Below are 14,608 nucleotides of genomic sequence, written 5' to 3'. Positions count from 1 at the left end.
GAAAAAAAGTTCACACACTGAAGTAGCATTGAATGGCCAGACCTTTTATTGGCATATGCTTATACTGGGGGAGAGCAAAATACGAGAAAAATGAGGAATGTTCTGCAAAAGTGAAGAAATAGAAACATACCTGAGTTTCCTTGTATTTGTTCTCTGTCCCTTGTAAAATCCTGACTTTTTAAACATTAAACAAAAACAGCAACGTAGATTCTCTTTTCTCCATTGCTTCTTCTGCACTGCACTAAAGCACTGTGCAGGTGTGGGAGTGCAAATTCCATATGCATGCACAGTACATCTGTAAACAAGGAAGGACAGGGAACAAGACTGAAGCGGCACTATACAAAGTCATTATTTAATAGAGGTGAGCAATTTTTTTCTTAAACAATGTTATTGTTTAAAAGTAGTAATCCACTCCTGTTTGTGGGTCTATCAGGATTTACCTATGGTTGACTTTATTTAATCACGAGGGTGAATTACACCAAACATAGGTAAATACTGATATGCCCGCACACAGTTGTGAACTACTGCTTTATTATATAACTTCTACCATTTTACCAAAAATCAAGGTCCACAGCTATATATCAATAAAAGGATCAAATTTCACCAAAAGTGTGATTATTCATGCTAAAAACATTCTCACCACTCTCTTTACGGCATTTCATATATATATATATATATATCTGTATATATCTATATATATATATATATATATATATATATATATATATATATATGTGTGTGTGCATATATATACACATATACATTTATATATATATATATATATATATATATATATATATATATATATATATATATGGATTCCTATTACAAGAATGAAAGTTCACAACTTCGAACTTGTAATAGCAAGCCTCACTTACGAGAAAGTTCACTTTAACGAAAGTGAACTTCTGTGAAAGTGAACTTCTGTGAAAGTGCACTTCACCGAAAGTACCGCAGCACAGTGGAGGACATCAAAAAACAAGCTATATCCTCCACTATGGTGCAATACTCATGGACCTTATGGTTAGGGCACAGGTTAGGGTAAGTGGCTAGTTAGTAAAGCTATCCCCTTACCCTAACCCATGCCCTAACCCTAAGGTTCGTGACTATCGCACCATAGTGGAGGACATTGCTATGTCCTTCACTGTGCTGTAGTCGTCACGGACGTTAGGGCACGGGTCATGGTAAGGGGATAGCTCTACGGGCTATCCCCTTACCATGACCCATGCCCTAACCCTAAGGTCCGTGAGTACTGCGCAGAAGTTCAGTACAACGCCCGTTCGTTGTACTGAACTTCGCGTAAGTGCACTTTCGACTGAGTGCACTTTTGCTGCAGTGTGCATTCCATACACTTTTTCAAAGTAGTGAATCTTCGATCTAGTGTATGGAATCCATATATATATATATATATATATATATATACATATATATACATATATACATATATATATATATATATTATGTATATATATATATATATATATATATATATATATATGTATGTATATATATATATATATATATATATATATATATATATATATATATATATATATATATATATATATATATATATATATATATATATATATATATATATATATATATATATATATATATATATATATATATATATATATATATATATATATATATATATATATATATATATATATATATATATATATATATATATATATATATATATATATATATATATATATATATATATATATATATATATATATATATATATATATATATATATATATATATATATATATATATATATATATATATATATATATATATATATATACATATATATATATATATACATATATATATATATATATATATATATATATATATATATATATATATATATATATATATATATATATATATATATATATATATATATATATATATATATATATATATATATATATATATATATATATATATATATATATATATATATATATATATATATATATATATATATATATATATATATATATATATATATATATATATATATATATATATATATATATATATATATATATATATATATATATATATATATATATATATATATATATATATATATATATATATATATATACATATATATATATATATATATATATATATATATATATATATATATATATATATTTATATATATATATATATATATATATATATATATATATATATATATATCTATATATATATATATATATATATATATATATATATATATATATATATATAGATATATAGATACATATATATATATATATATATATATATATATATATATATATATGTATAGATATATAGATATATATATATAGATATATATAGAAATATATATATATATATATATATATATATATATATATATATACACACAGCTGTAGTTGTAAACATTATACATCACTTATAAGCCGTACAGTCATTGTCTGTTAAGCATTATATAACTCATTCAAATCTTGTCTCTTAAACCTTGTTCCTGCTCTGCATATATTGTTCCCACAATTCCCATTTTTCCTATGTAGTTTGATTGTTCCCTTTTCTAAAGATTCCACTTCCAGTTGTTTTATTTCTGTTACTATATTCACTACTTCTAGTAAAGTGGGTCTAGACTTTGATTTCCATTTTCTTGTAATTGCTTTTTTGGCAGCCACCATAATTAGACTCAGCAAGGCTTTACTATGTCTAGGCAATTCTGATTCTGTAGCATAACTCAAAAAATCATCTCCCCAGTCAGTCCAATTTGCTCGCCCAGCATTTCCAACAGAGTGGCCTTCAGGGAATCCCAAAAGTTTGTCAACTCATCACACTTCCAAAACCATATTCCCAGCTACCTCTTTCCTGCCCGTCACACGTCCAACATTTGCTATCCACCTAAGGAAAATTTCTTTGGAGTCTACTTGGGTATAAAAATACCTATGTAAACACTTCCAGGCAAAGATCCTAAATCTTCTAGACTCTGATGCATTTTGGGAGATATACATATATCCTCCACTGTCTCTTTGTGAATTGCTTATCCAATCTCTCTTCCCAATCCTTTTTAAGCTCCTCTCATTGAGTCTTATAATTATCATGCAATATTTTATATGCTTTACTAATTATTCCTTTTTTAATGGCAGCTTCTGTTCTAGATTCTATAAAAATCTCTACCAGTGCTGGTCTTTCATTTAGGAGCCCCCTATTTCTTTCTCTTTACCTATACTCTGATACCAATCCTTGATAGGGAAGGCAATTTCTAACCTGCAGTCCAAATAACTTCTTGGCCTCTTCTCATTCTATTACCTTTCCTATTTGCTCCCAATACCTTGGTTCTTTTGCCAGTTTTCTCCAATAAATTCCAGCCCCCTCTTGCCTATTATCTGTATCTCTGACCACAGTCAACCCTATTGGCAAAATCTCTTTTCTCCATTCTCGTGTCAGTTTGGTTCTTAGAATACTCCCTGCTATTTTACGAATATAATACTCTGTATGATTTTGGCTGTTTTCCTTAAGAGCCTGCATCCAAAATCCTAATCTCTCCTTATTTCTTGAGCTTCCTCCCTGTGTCAGCATCATTCCTTTCCACTTTGAATTATAATGTTCTGCTTGTGCTATGTATATGATCCTTAGCTGTGGTGCTCTAAAATACCCCCTCAAATTATGTAATCCTAGTCCACCTTGTTCTATTCATAGAATCAGCTTAGCCCACTTGACCCTTGCTGTCTTCCCTTCCTAGATAAAATCCTTCAGCTCTTTTTTAATTGCTATCCACAACTTCTCCTCCGATTGATAACAGTATGCTTGATCTGTGTATAAGGCTAAAGGGACTAAAAACATTTTAACTGTTTGTATCTTAGCATCCATATCCATGTAACAAAACTTCCAGTTTGACAATTTTTGTATTATCTTCTGTTTAGTCTCTTCCCACATATCCTTAGCTGCCACCACAGAGTAATTTCTAATCCATACTCCTAAATACTTCATTTTATCATGTCCCCATAAATATGGGTATTGTTGGACCAATTTGTGTGTGGGTACATAATTTACCGCTATTGCCTTTATTTTAGCTTCATTAATTTTGTATCCCAAGAAAATCTGAAACTGTCTTAAAATGTTCCATAACACCGTAATGTCCCTTTCTGCTTTTGTCATGTATAAAATAATATCATCTGCAAACAGAGCCAGCTTTTACTGACTGCCACACCAATTATTTCCTTGAATTTCTGAATCCCTTATTGTCTTTGCCAATGGTTCTAAATATCATGCAAACAACAAAGGGGAAAGCAGACAACCCTGTCTGGTTTCTCTACTCAAGCAGAAATTATCAGAGAGGACCCCACCCATTTTAATTTGTGCCTACGATCCTTCATATGTTTTTCTAATCAACCTTATAATTGTATCAGGGAAAGCAAATGCTTCCATTGTCCTGCTCATGAAGTCCCAGTCTACTCTGTCAAATGCTTTCTCTGCATCAAGACCCACCAACAAAAGTGGTACTTTCTTACATTCTGCCTCCCTCTGGATCATCAATGTTCTGTTAATATTGAGAAAACAAACAAAAAATACAAATAGTACCCAAATTCCTGTGTTCAGTAAAGCAAATGCTCCAGTGGATAAGAATAATAAACAAAGGAACTCAGGCCAGGCTTCCAGTGTTAAAAACCTTCCTTTAATGCGCAAGCACTTTCACAATTATGCTTTGTCAGGTGCTAATAAAATTCTCCAAAACCAAAGCTCATTAAATACATACTGATGAACATGTGACCAATCACATGACTGTAATACAATTCAAAATTCCTAAAAATATATATCTATATTATTAAAAACAAATATCTGGTGGGCTCCTAGAAAGCAAAAATATACACACACATAGAAAATACTTATACATAAAAATGCAAAAACTCACAAATAATAAACATTTTTTAAAAATTATATAAACTACCTATGCAGAGGTCTAGATTTTAATTTGGGTCTCAATGGAATATAATCATTGAGGCCATGTCCAGCATTCCCTCTCATTCTAACTATCCACTTAGCCTATATTTCCTCTGTTAAGTTCTAGGTCACCACCTCTTTTATTTTCATAGACCTTGGAAATCGCCCTAAATTTAAAATTGCATTTCATCAGTATTCATAAAGTTTCGCCAGGGCATTTAACTTATTCTTTTTCTTGATATTATATACATGTTCCCTTATTCTCTCCTTTAGTGTTCTGTTAGTTTTCCCTATATAAAAACATCTACATTATTTATTATTTCAAACAGCAGAAAACGGTAACCACACACTCGTCGGTAAATGCTACGCTGAACAAAACAAAGAATACGAAAATGTAGCAAAAAACTTCAGCGTAAGCAACCATGTAACTCCAAATAATGCTCAGTCGAATAAATGTCCAAGATTACTCAAAGTAAAACGAAATCACTTGAAAAATAACGTAATTTATTGTGCACACCACAGGTAAGCGCTTTCACATTTGCTTCTTCAGACTGTTAAAACAAAAGGGTGTTACAATCAATTAAAGACTTTCAAAACCATCAATTGCCAATCAAAATATTTCATACAACGTCACTTCCCATACTATCAATCGTACCTTTCTTTTAAAAACTTTACATAAATGAATAATGCATGCCAACCAACTACATGAGTTCTAAATACGATCAAGTCACAGGAACAGAATTAAAAATGAAACAAAATGTAATACCCCGAATAAAAACCAACATTGTCATGCTAAGTCCCCTCCAAAAAATACATGCACAAATCCATTGCGCTTCAAGTTATCACATTAGCGCTAGAAACAAAAAACAGTCATCAGTTGTTTCATTCGAACAGCAGATAAAAATTTTTAAGACGTTTCCTACATTTATATAACAAACTAATGCAAGCTTAAAAAATAATAAAAAACAATAAATAGGCCATGTCTCACCATCAACAATAGCCTGTTCATGATGAACTTTCAGACCTTGCATATGTTATAAATAGCATCGCTTCACTTATTTTAAATTCATACAATTATATTGAGAGCATTCAGTTTGACCCCATCATATAGGCATAATGCTATCAATGATGCCAAATTACGTAAAAACTTTAATGCAGAAAATAATAACGTCGCTACTCGATCGTCATCTAGCCTTACTATCCCGAAATTAAACAAAATACACAAACATTTCAAATGGTCAAAACAATAACCAAGGAAATAGACAAACATAACGCTACTATCCTTATGCGTTAAACAGTCTCCTCAGATTAAAATACCCTATATGCACTGCACATCGTAATACGTACCTCTAGACAATTAATAATATACTGAAGAACAGACTTCTTTGTATACAACACTTGTATGAAATCTAACATACGGGGTGTCCTAGATCATATGAATAAAACTGAAGACTGAAAACTAAAAGCATATGCTAACCATGCATTGAATACACAAATGCGTCATCGAAACGCCCCATATATATAAAACACTTGAGTATAAAAATACTACCATAATGCCATGAGTGACATAAATTCATAAAAAAACAGTAAACTCAACCCAACCGCACTACATGGTCAGATCACTTAATAGACCAACATACTCACTCTTAGTCTAAACGAACGGTGCCTCATTTGATACTTCATAAGTTCTCCAGACCTATGATGGAACATCTAACACGGATGGATAGCACAAAAACCGGGCTGTAAAATTATATGAATCTAACACATACCTTGGATAAACAATAAGGAGAGGCCCAAAGTCGCTTATCTAACCCTTAAACTCCTGTTACGGAGAACAGGTTTGATGGTAATTCTTTCATTGAGTCCCCTACCTACATCTGCTCTGAGCCGAATTATCCAATTCATCTCCTTTTCCTCAGTAACGTTGCTGACATTCCCCCCTCTACAATTCGGGGTGATGATATCAATCACCATAAACTCGAACATATGTTCAGGTCCTGTGGACATGCTTAGCTAAAGCATTGGTGACAGTGCCAGTCCTGATATTATATAAATGCTCTCTAATCCTATTTTTGAGAAATCTATCAGTTTTTCCAACATAGAATGAGGAGCAAGCAGTACAGACAGCCAAGTAAACTACATGTTTGCAGTTACAATCAGCTGAACATTTAAAAATGAACTTCTTGCCTGTATCTGGATGGACAAACGTACCAGTGCTGTTGATAAACTTGCAAAAATTGCACGCTCCACAAGGGAGGGTACCTATCTTATCTAGAACCCTACGTTCTGATCGAGTATTACATAACATGCTCCTAATATTCATTCTGTTCTTATATCTGAATTTCGGTCTATCTCCTATAAGTTCAGATATCCGGGGTTCTGTAAGTAAAATTCCCCAGTGTTTCTCAAAAATATTGTAGATGTTGTTCCTATCTTTTGTATAGTACATGGGCACCTTAATCTCATTGCCATACCTGCTCATAACATCATGATGTCCATCTGTGGGGTCAGAGAAATAGGGCTTAGCTCTGGTTAACCTAAGAGTATTGATCTCACATAATCCTTTATCAAGGTCCTTCATAGTATAACCTCTGTGTTTGAATCTACCTTTAAGGCGGTTCAGCTCATTATCAAAACCATCATCTGTATTATTCAATCTGGAGGTACGCATCGCTTGTCCCTTAACCACGTTATGAAAAACGTGGTTGGGATGCATACTACTCCGATGCAGTACAGAATTTTTATAACATTCCTTCCTATGAATGTAAGTATTGAAAGAACCTTCTCTTGATCTCTCTATACTGACATCAAGGAAATTAATTTTAGTGGTGGATGCAACCATGCTAAATTTCAAATAGCTTGTAGTATGGTTCATCTGGTCCACAAACTGATGAAGCAAATCTAACTCTCCATTCCATAAAAAGAAAACGTCATCAACGAAACGTTTATAGAACAACACATGATTTTTAAAAGAAGACATTTCAAACAATATCTCCTCTTCCCATAATGCTAAAAAAGTGTTGGCGTAGCTATTGGCACAAGGTGTGCCCATAGCGACGCCATCACATTGGGAGAAAAAAGATTGTTCAAACATAAATATGTTATTGTCCAAGACTATTGATAAAAAAGAACATAACAATTCCCTCACACCATCACTGCAAGTACCATGCTTCAGTAAATAGTTGTTAATGGACTGTACTCCAAAAGAGTTCGGTATAACTGTGAACAAGGATTGTATGTCTAGGGTCACCAAAATTAACCCATCATGACCCATCGACAACGTTGCATTAAAGGAATATAAATCTTTCAAAAATTGTTGAGAATCTCTTAAGATATTTCTATTATTATTAACCAGAGGGCGTAAATGCTTCTCAATATAAACTGACAGAGCTTCTGTACACCAACCTCTCCCTGAGACAATAGGTCTCATGGGAGGATTGATTCCATTTTTATGGATTTTGGGTAATCCATGTATTACAGGTATCATTGGATTCTCTACATACAAATATTTATACAGCTCTCTGGTTATGACTCCTGTCTTAACTAGATTTCCCAGCCTTGTTTTAATATTATTAATACTCAACTCAACATATTCCTTGTTCACTATCTTGTAAAACCTCTCATCTTTTAACATATCAAACATCGAGGACTTATAATCAGCAGTATTCATAATCACAATACGCCCTCCCTTGTCAGCTGGGCGTATCGTGATACTGGCATCTGCTTGCAAACCATGAAGTGGATGACGCTCCTTAAAATTCAAGTTGTTTTTGGTAAAATTAAAACCTCCGCCATTTTCATCCTTATAATATCTGTGTAAATCATCCTCAACCAATTTGTCAAAAGCTAAAATTAAGGGATTAGTGCTCGGCATGTAAATGCTCGATCTTCTAAAAGCCTCACCATCTAAAGATTTATTATTACCTAATTCCAATTTCAAAGAAACATTTCTAACAAAAGTTTTCAAGTCTACAATAACATCAGTTAATTGACTTGTGGCTGTAGGTATAAAACTTAAGCCTTTGTTGAAAACTGCTTGTTCATGCACACTCAACACTTTATCTGAAATGTTCCATATCAAATTAAGTTCGCATGATTCCACATTTTCTTCAATGTCTGCCCATTGACCCTTTCGGGTGAAAGTTTCCTTTTCTGTCTTCCTCTGCTGATGGAACGACCCCTCCTCACGTTCTCCTCGAGGGTCGATGTAGGTAAAGGGAACTGTGGAAATTTTCCCATCTTATCTTGTTCAGGGCAAGCATTGATTTTGGGTCGTACATCTCCTGACCCTACTGTGGTGGTACAAACTGGTGTGGCTGGCAAAATGTCATCATGACCTATCACCGAGCAGTTATGGAAATTCGAATGTGGAAGATTAGTGACTACTCTGCCACTCTCTGTATTTAATGTAACGGGATCGTGGACCACTGCTGCCACCACTCTATTGGTTCTATTCATATCAGTAGGACCCATCGCTACAGAGTGATTGGTATTGTCATCTTCTCTCAAAACTTCATTCATAAGTGGGGTAGGCCTGTTCATACCTTCCCTATGTCCAAAGTTTCTAGTAACCTTGGGCCAAGTGAACACATGTCCTAATTGAAAATCCCTGATATCTCTGTCAAGTTTACCTTTCTTTTGTAGAATTAAACCATCTTTCATAGACTGAGACGCTATCCATTAAAGCCTCAATGGAAAGGTCCACATTAGTCTTACAAAATCGTGTATAAAGGTCTATTTGTTGTGCGCGTATAGAGTCTCTTAAACTAATTTCTTCAGGTTTGAAAAAGTCTATTAACAATGTCATATACTTGGCGCTTACCTCTAAATTAATCTGTTGCCACTTAGAAAGTAGTTCAGGATACTGAGTGCCATACGTTGGCATCTTGAGCACACGTAACCCTCTTGGTACGAGCTTTTTTTGTAGGCAAGCTTCAAAGTGCTGCCTTTGCAACTGCAGGCGTTTGAGTTTTAAAAAATCTACTTCCATTCGATCAATTGCTTTTTTTATCTCATCAACATCTGTCGCCCCAACTGAGGCTGTATTGGCCTCATTACTGCATTCATGGTTCAAAAGTACATTATTTGAGCTCGTCATTAAGCTCATGAACCTGCATAGTAAATCACTACTGCCCGTTTCTGTTAGTCCTTCACGCTGCTGTATATTGTGAACATTTTCAACTCTGTTGTTACCATCATTTGTAGATAAACCAGTCTCTGATCTGAAATTCAACTCGACAGCTGCCAGTAAACCTTCAGCCATGTCCTCTAGAGGTGTGGAAACCAAAAACACGAGTAAGATCAAACAGCAGAAAACGGTAACCACGCACTCGTCGGTAAATGCTACGCTGAACAAAACAAAGAATACGAAAATGTAGCAAAAAACTTCAGCGTAAGCAACCATGTAACTCCAAATAATGCTCAGTCGAATAAATGTCCAAGATTACTCAAAGTAAAACTAAATCACTTGAAAAATAAAGTAATTTATTGTGCACACCACAGGTAAGCGCTTTCACATTTGCTTCTTCAGACCGTTAAAACAAAAGGGTGTTACAATCAATTAAAGACTTTCAAAACCATCAATTGCCAATCAAAATATTTCATACAACGTCACTTCCCATACTATCAATCGTACCTTTCTTTTAAAAACTTTACATAAATGAATAATGCATGCCAACCAACTACATGAGTTCTAAATACGATCAAGTCACAGGAACAGAATTAAAAATGAAACAAAATGTAATACCCCGAATAAAAAACCAACATTGTCATGCTAAGTCCCCTCCTAAAAATACATGCACAAATCCATTGCGCTTCAAGTTATCACATTAGCGCTAGAAACAAAAAACAGTCATCAGTTGTTTCATCAGAACAGCAGATAAAATTTTTTTAAGACATTTCCTACATTTATATAACAAACTAATGCAAGCTTAAAAAATAATAAAAAACAATAAATAGGCCATGTCTCACCATCAACAATAGCCTGTTCATGATGAACTTTCAGAACTTGCATATGTTATAAATAGCATCGCTTCACTTATTTTAAATTCATACAATTATATTGAGAGCATTCAGTTTGACCCCATCATATAGGCATAATGCTATCAATGATGCCAAATTACGTAAAAACTTTAATGCAGAAAATAATAACGTCGCTACTCGATCGTCATCTAGCCTTACTATCCCGGAATTAAACAAAATACACAAACATTTCAAATGGTCAAAACAATAACCAAGGAAATAGACAAACATAACGCTATTTGTGTATTTTGTTTAATTTTGGGATAGTAAGGCTAGATGACGATCGAAAGCACGCTTATTATTTCTGCATTAAAGTTTTACTGTTAACATCATTGATAGCATTATGCCTATATGATGGGGTCAAACTGAATGCTCTCAATATAATTGTATGAATTTAAAATAAGTGAAGTGATGCTATTTATAACATATGCAAGGTCTGAAAGTTCATCATGAACAGGCTATTGTTGATGGTGAGACATGGCCTATTTATTGTTTTTTATTATTTTTTAAGCTTGCATTAGTTTGTTATATAAATGTAGGAAATGTCTTAAAAAATTTTTATCTGCTGTTCTGATGAAACAACTGATGACTGTTTTTTGTTTCTAGCGCTAATGTGATAACTTGAAGCGCAATGGATTTGTGCATGTATTTTTAGGAGGGGACTTAGCATGACAATGTTGTTTTTTTATTCGGGGTATTACATTTTGTTTCATTTTTAATTCTGTTCCTGTGACTTGATCGTATTTAGAACTCATGTAGTTGGTTGGCATGCATTATTCATTTATGTAAAGTTTTTAAAAGAAAGGTACGATTGATAGTATGGGAAGTGACGTTGTATGAAATATTTTGATTGGCAATTGATGGTTTTGAAAGTCTTTAATTGATTGTAACACCCTTTTGTTTTAACGGTCTGAAGAAGCAAATGTGAAAGCGCTTACCTGTGGTGTGCACAATAAAATTACGTTATTTTTCAAGTGATTTAGTTTTACTTTGAGTAATCTTGGACATTTATTCGACTGAGCATTATTTGGAGTTACATGGTTGCTTACGCTGAAGTTTTTTGCTACATTTTCGTATTCTTTGTTTTGTTCAGCGTAGCATTTACCGACGAGTGTGTGGTTACCGTTTTCTGCTGTTTGAAATAATAAATAATGTAGATGTTTTTATATAGGGAAAACTAACAGAACACTAAAGGAGAGAATAAGGGAACATGTATATAATATCAAGAAAAAGGATAAGTTAAATGCCCTGGCGAAACTTTATGAATACTGATGAAATGCAATTTTAAATTTAGGGCGATTTCCAAGGTCTATGAAAATAAAAGAGGTGGTGACCTAGAACTTAACAGAGGAAATATAGGCTAAGTGGATAGTTAGAATGAGAGGGGATGCTGGACATGGCCTCAATGATTATATTCCATTGAGACCCAAATTAAAATCTAGACCTCTGCATAGGTAGTTTATATAATTTTTAAAAAATGTTTATTATTTGTGAGTTTTTGCATTTTTATGTATAAGTATTTTCTATGTGTGTGTATATTTTTGCTTTCTAGGAGCCCACCAGATATTTATTTTTAATAATATAGATATATATTTTTAGGAATTTTGAATTGTATTACAGTCATGTGATTGGTCACATGTTCATCAGTAAGTATTTAAGGAGCTTTGGTTTTGGAGAATTTTATTAGCACCTGACAAAGTATAATTGTGAAAGTGCTTGTGCATTAAAGGAAGGTTTTTAACACTGGAAGCCTGGCCTGAGTTCATTTGTTTATTATTCTTATCCACTGGAGCATTTGCTTTACTGAACACAGGCATTTGGGTACTATTTGTATTTTTTGTTTGTTTTCTCAATATTAACAGAACATTGATGATCCAGAGGGAGGCAGAATGTAAGAAAGTACCACTTTTGTTGGTGGGTCTTGATGCATAGAAAGCATTTGACAGAGTAGAGTGGGACTTCATGAGCAGGACAATGGAAGCATTTGCTTTCCCTGATACAATTATAAGGTTGATTAGAAAAATATATGAAGGATCGTAGGCACAAATTAAAATGGGTGGGGTCCTCTCTGATAATTTCTGCTTGAGTAGAGAAACCAGGCAGGGTTGTCTGCTTTCCTCTTTGTTGTTTGCATGATATTTAGAACCATTGGCAAAGACAATAAGGGATTCAGAAATTCAAGGAAATAATTGGTGTGGCAGTCAGTAAAAGCTGGCTCTGTTTGCAGATGATATTATTTTATACATGACAAAAGCAGAAAGGGACATTACGGTGTTATGGAACATTTTAAGACAGTTTCAGATTTTCTTGGGATACAAAATTAATGAAGCTAAAATAAAGGCAATAGCGGTAAATTATGTACCCACACACAAATTGGTCCAACAATACTCATATTTATGGGGACATGATAAAATGAAGTATTTAGGAGTATGGATTAGAAATTACTCTGTGGTGGCAGCTAAGGATATGTGGGAAGAGACTAAACAGAATATAATACAAAAATTGAGAAACTGGAAGTTTTGTTACATGGATATGGATGCTAAGATACAAACAGTTAAAATGTTTTAGTCCCTTTAGCCTTATACACAGATCAAGCATACTGTTATCAATTGGAGGAGAAGTTGTGGATAGCAATTAAAAAAGAGCTGAAGGATTTTATCTAGGAAGGGAAGACAGCAAGGGTCAAGTGGGCTAAGCTGATTCTATGAATAGAACAAGGTGGACTAGGATTACATAATTTGAGGGGGTATTTTAGAGCACCACAGCTAAGGATCATATACATAGCACAAGCAGAACATTATAATTCAAAGTGGAAAGGAATGATGCTGACACAGGGAGGAAGCTCAAGAAATAAGGAGAGATTAGGATTTTGGATGCAGGCTCTTAAGGAAAACAGCCAAAATCATACAGAGTATTATATTCGTAAAATAGCAGGGAGTATTCTAAGAACCAAACTGACACGAGAATGGAGAAAAGAGATTTTGCCGATAGGGTTGACTGTGGTCAGAGATACAGATAATAGGCAAGAGGAGGCTGGAATTTATTGGAGAAAACTGGCAAAAGAACCAAGGTATTGGGAGCAAATAGGAAAGGTAATAGAATGAGAAGAGGCCAAGAAGTTATTTGGACTGCAGGTTAGAAATTGCCTTCCCTATCAAGGATTGGTATCAGAGTATAGGTAAAGAGAAAGAAATAGGGGGCTCCTAAATGAAAGACCAGCACTGGTAGAGATTTTTATAGAATCTAGAACAGAAGCTGCCATTAAAAAAGGAATAATTAGTAAAGCATATAAAATATTGCATGATAATTATAAGACTCAATGAGAGGAGCTTAAAAAGGATTGGGAAGAGAGATTGGATAAGCAATTCACAAAGAGACAGTGGAGGATATATGTATATCTCCCAAAATGCATCAGAGTCTAGAAGATTTAGGATCTTTGCCTGGAAGTGTTTACATAGGTATTTTTATACCCAAGTAGACTCCAAAGAAATTTTCCTTAGGTGGATAGCAAATGTTGGACGTGTGACGGGCAGGAAAGAGGTAGCTGGGAATATGGTTTTGGAAGTGTGATGAGTTGACAAACTTTTGGGATTCCCTGAAAGCCACTCTGTTGGAAATGCTGGGTGAG

The sequence above is a fragment of the Protopterus annectens genome, chromosome 9.part0, assembly GCF_019279795.1.
Source record: "Protopterus annectens isolate FY-2018-M chromosome 9.part0, PAN1.0, whole genome shotgun sequence".
NCBI classification, from domain to species: Eukaryota; Metazoa; Chordata; order Ceratodontiformes; family Protopteridae; genus Protopterus; species Protopterus annectens.
This window is presented reverse-complemented; position numbering follows the sequence as displayed.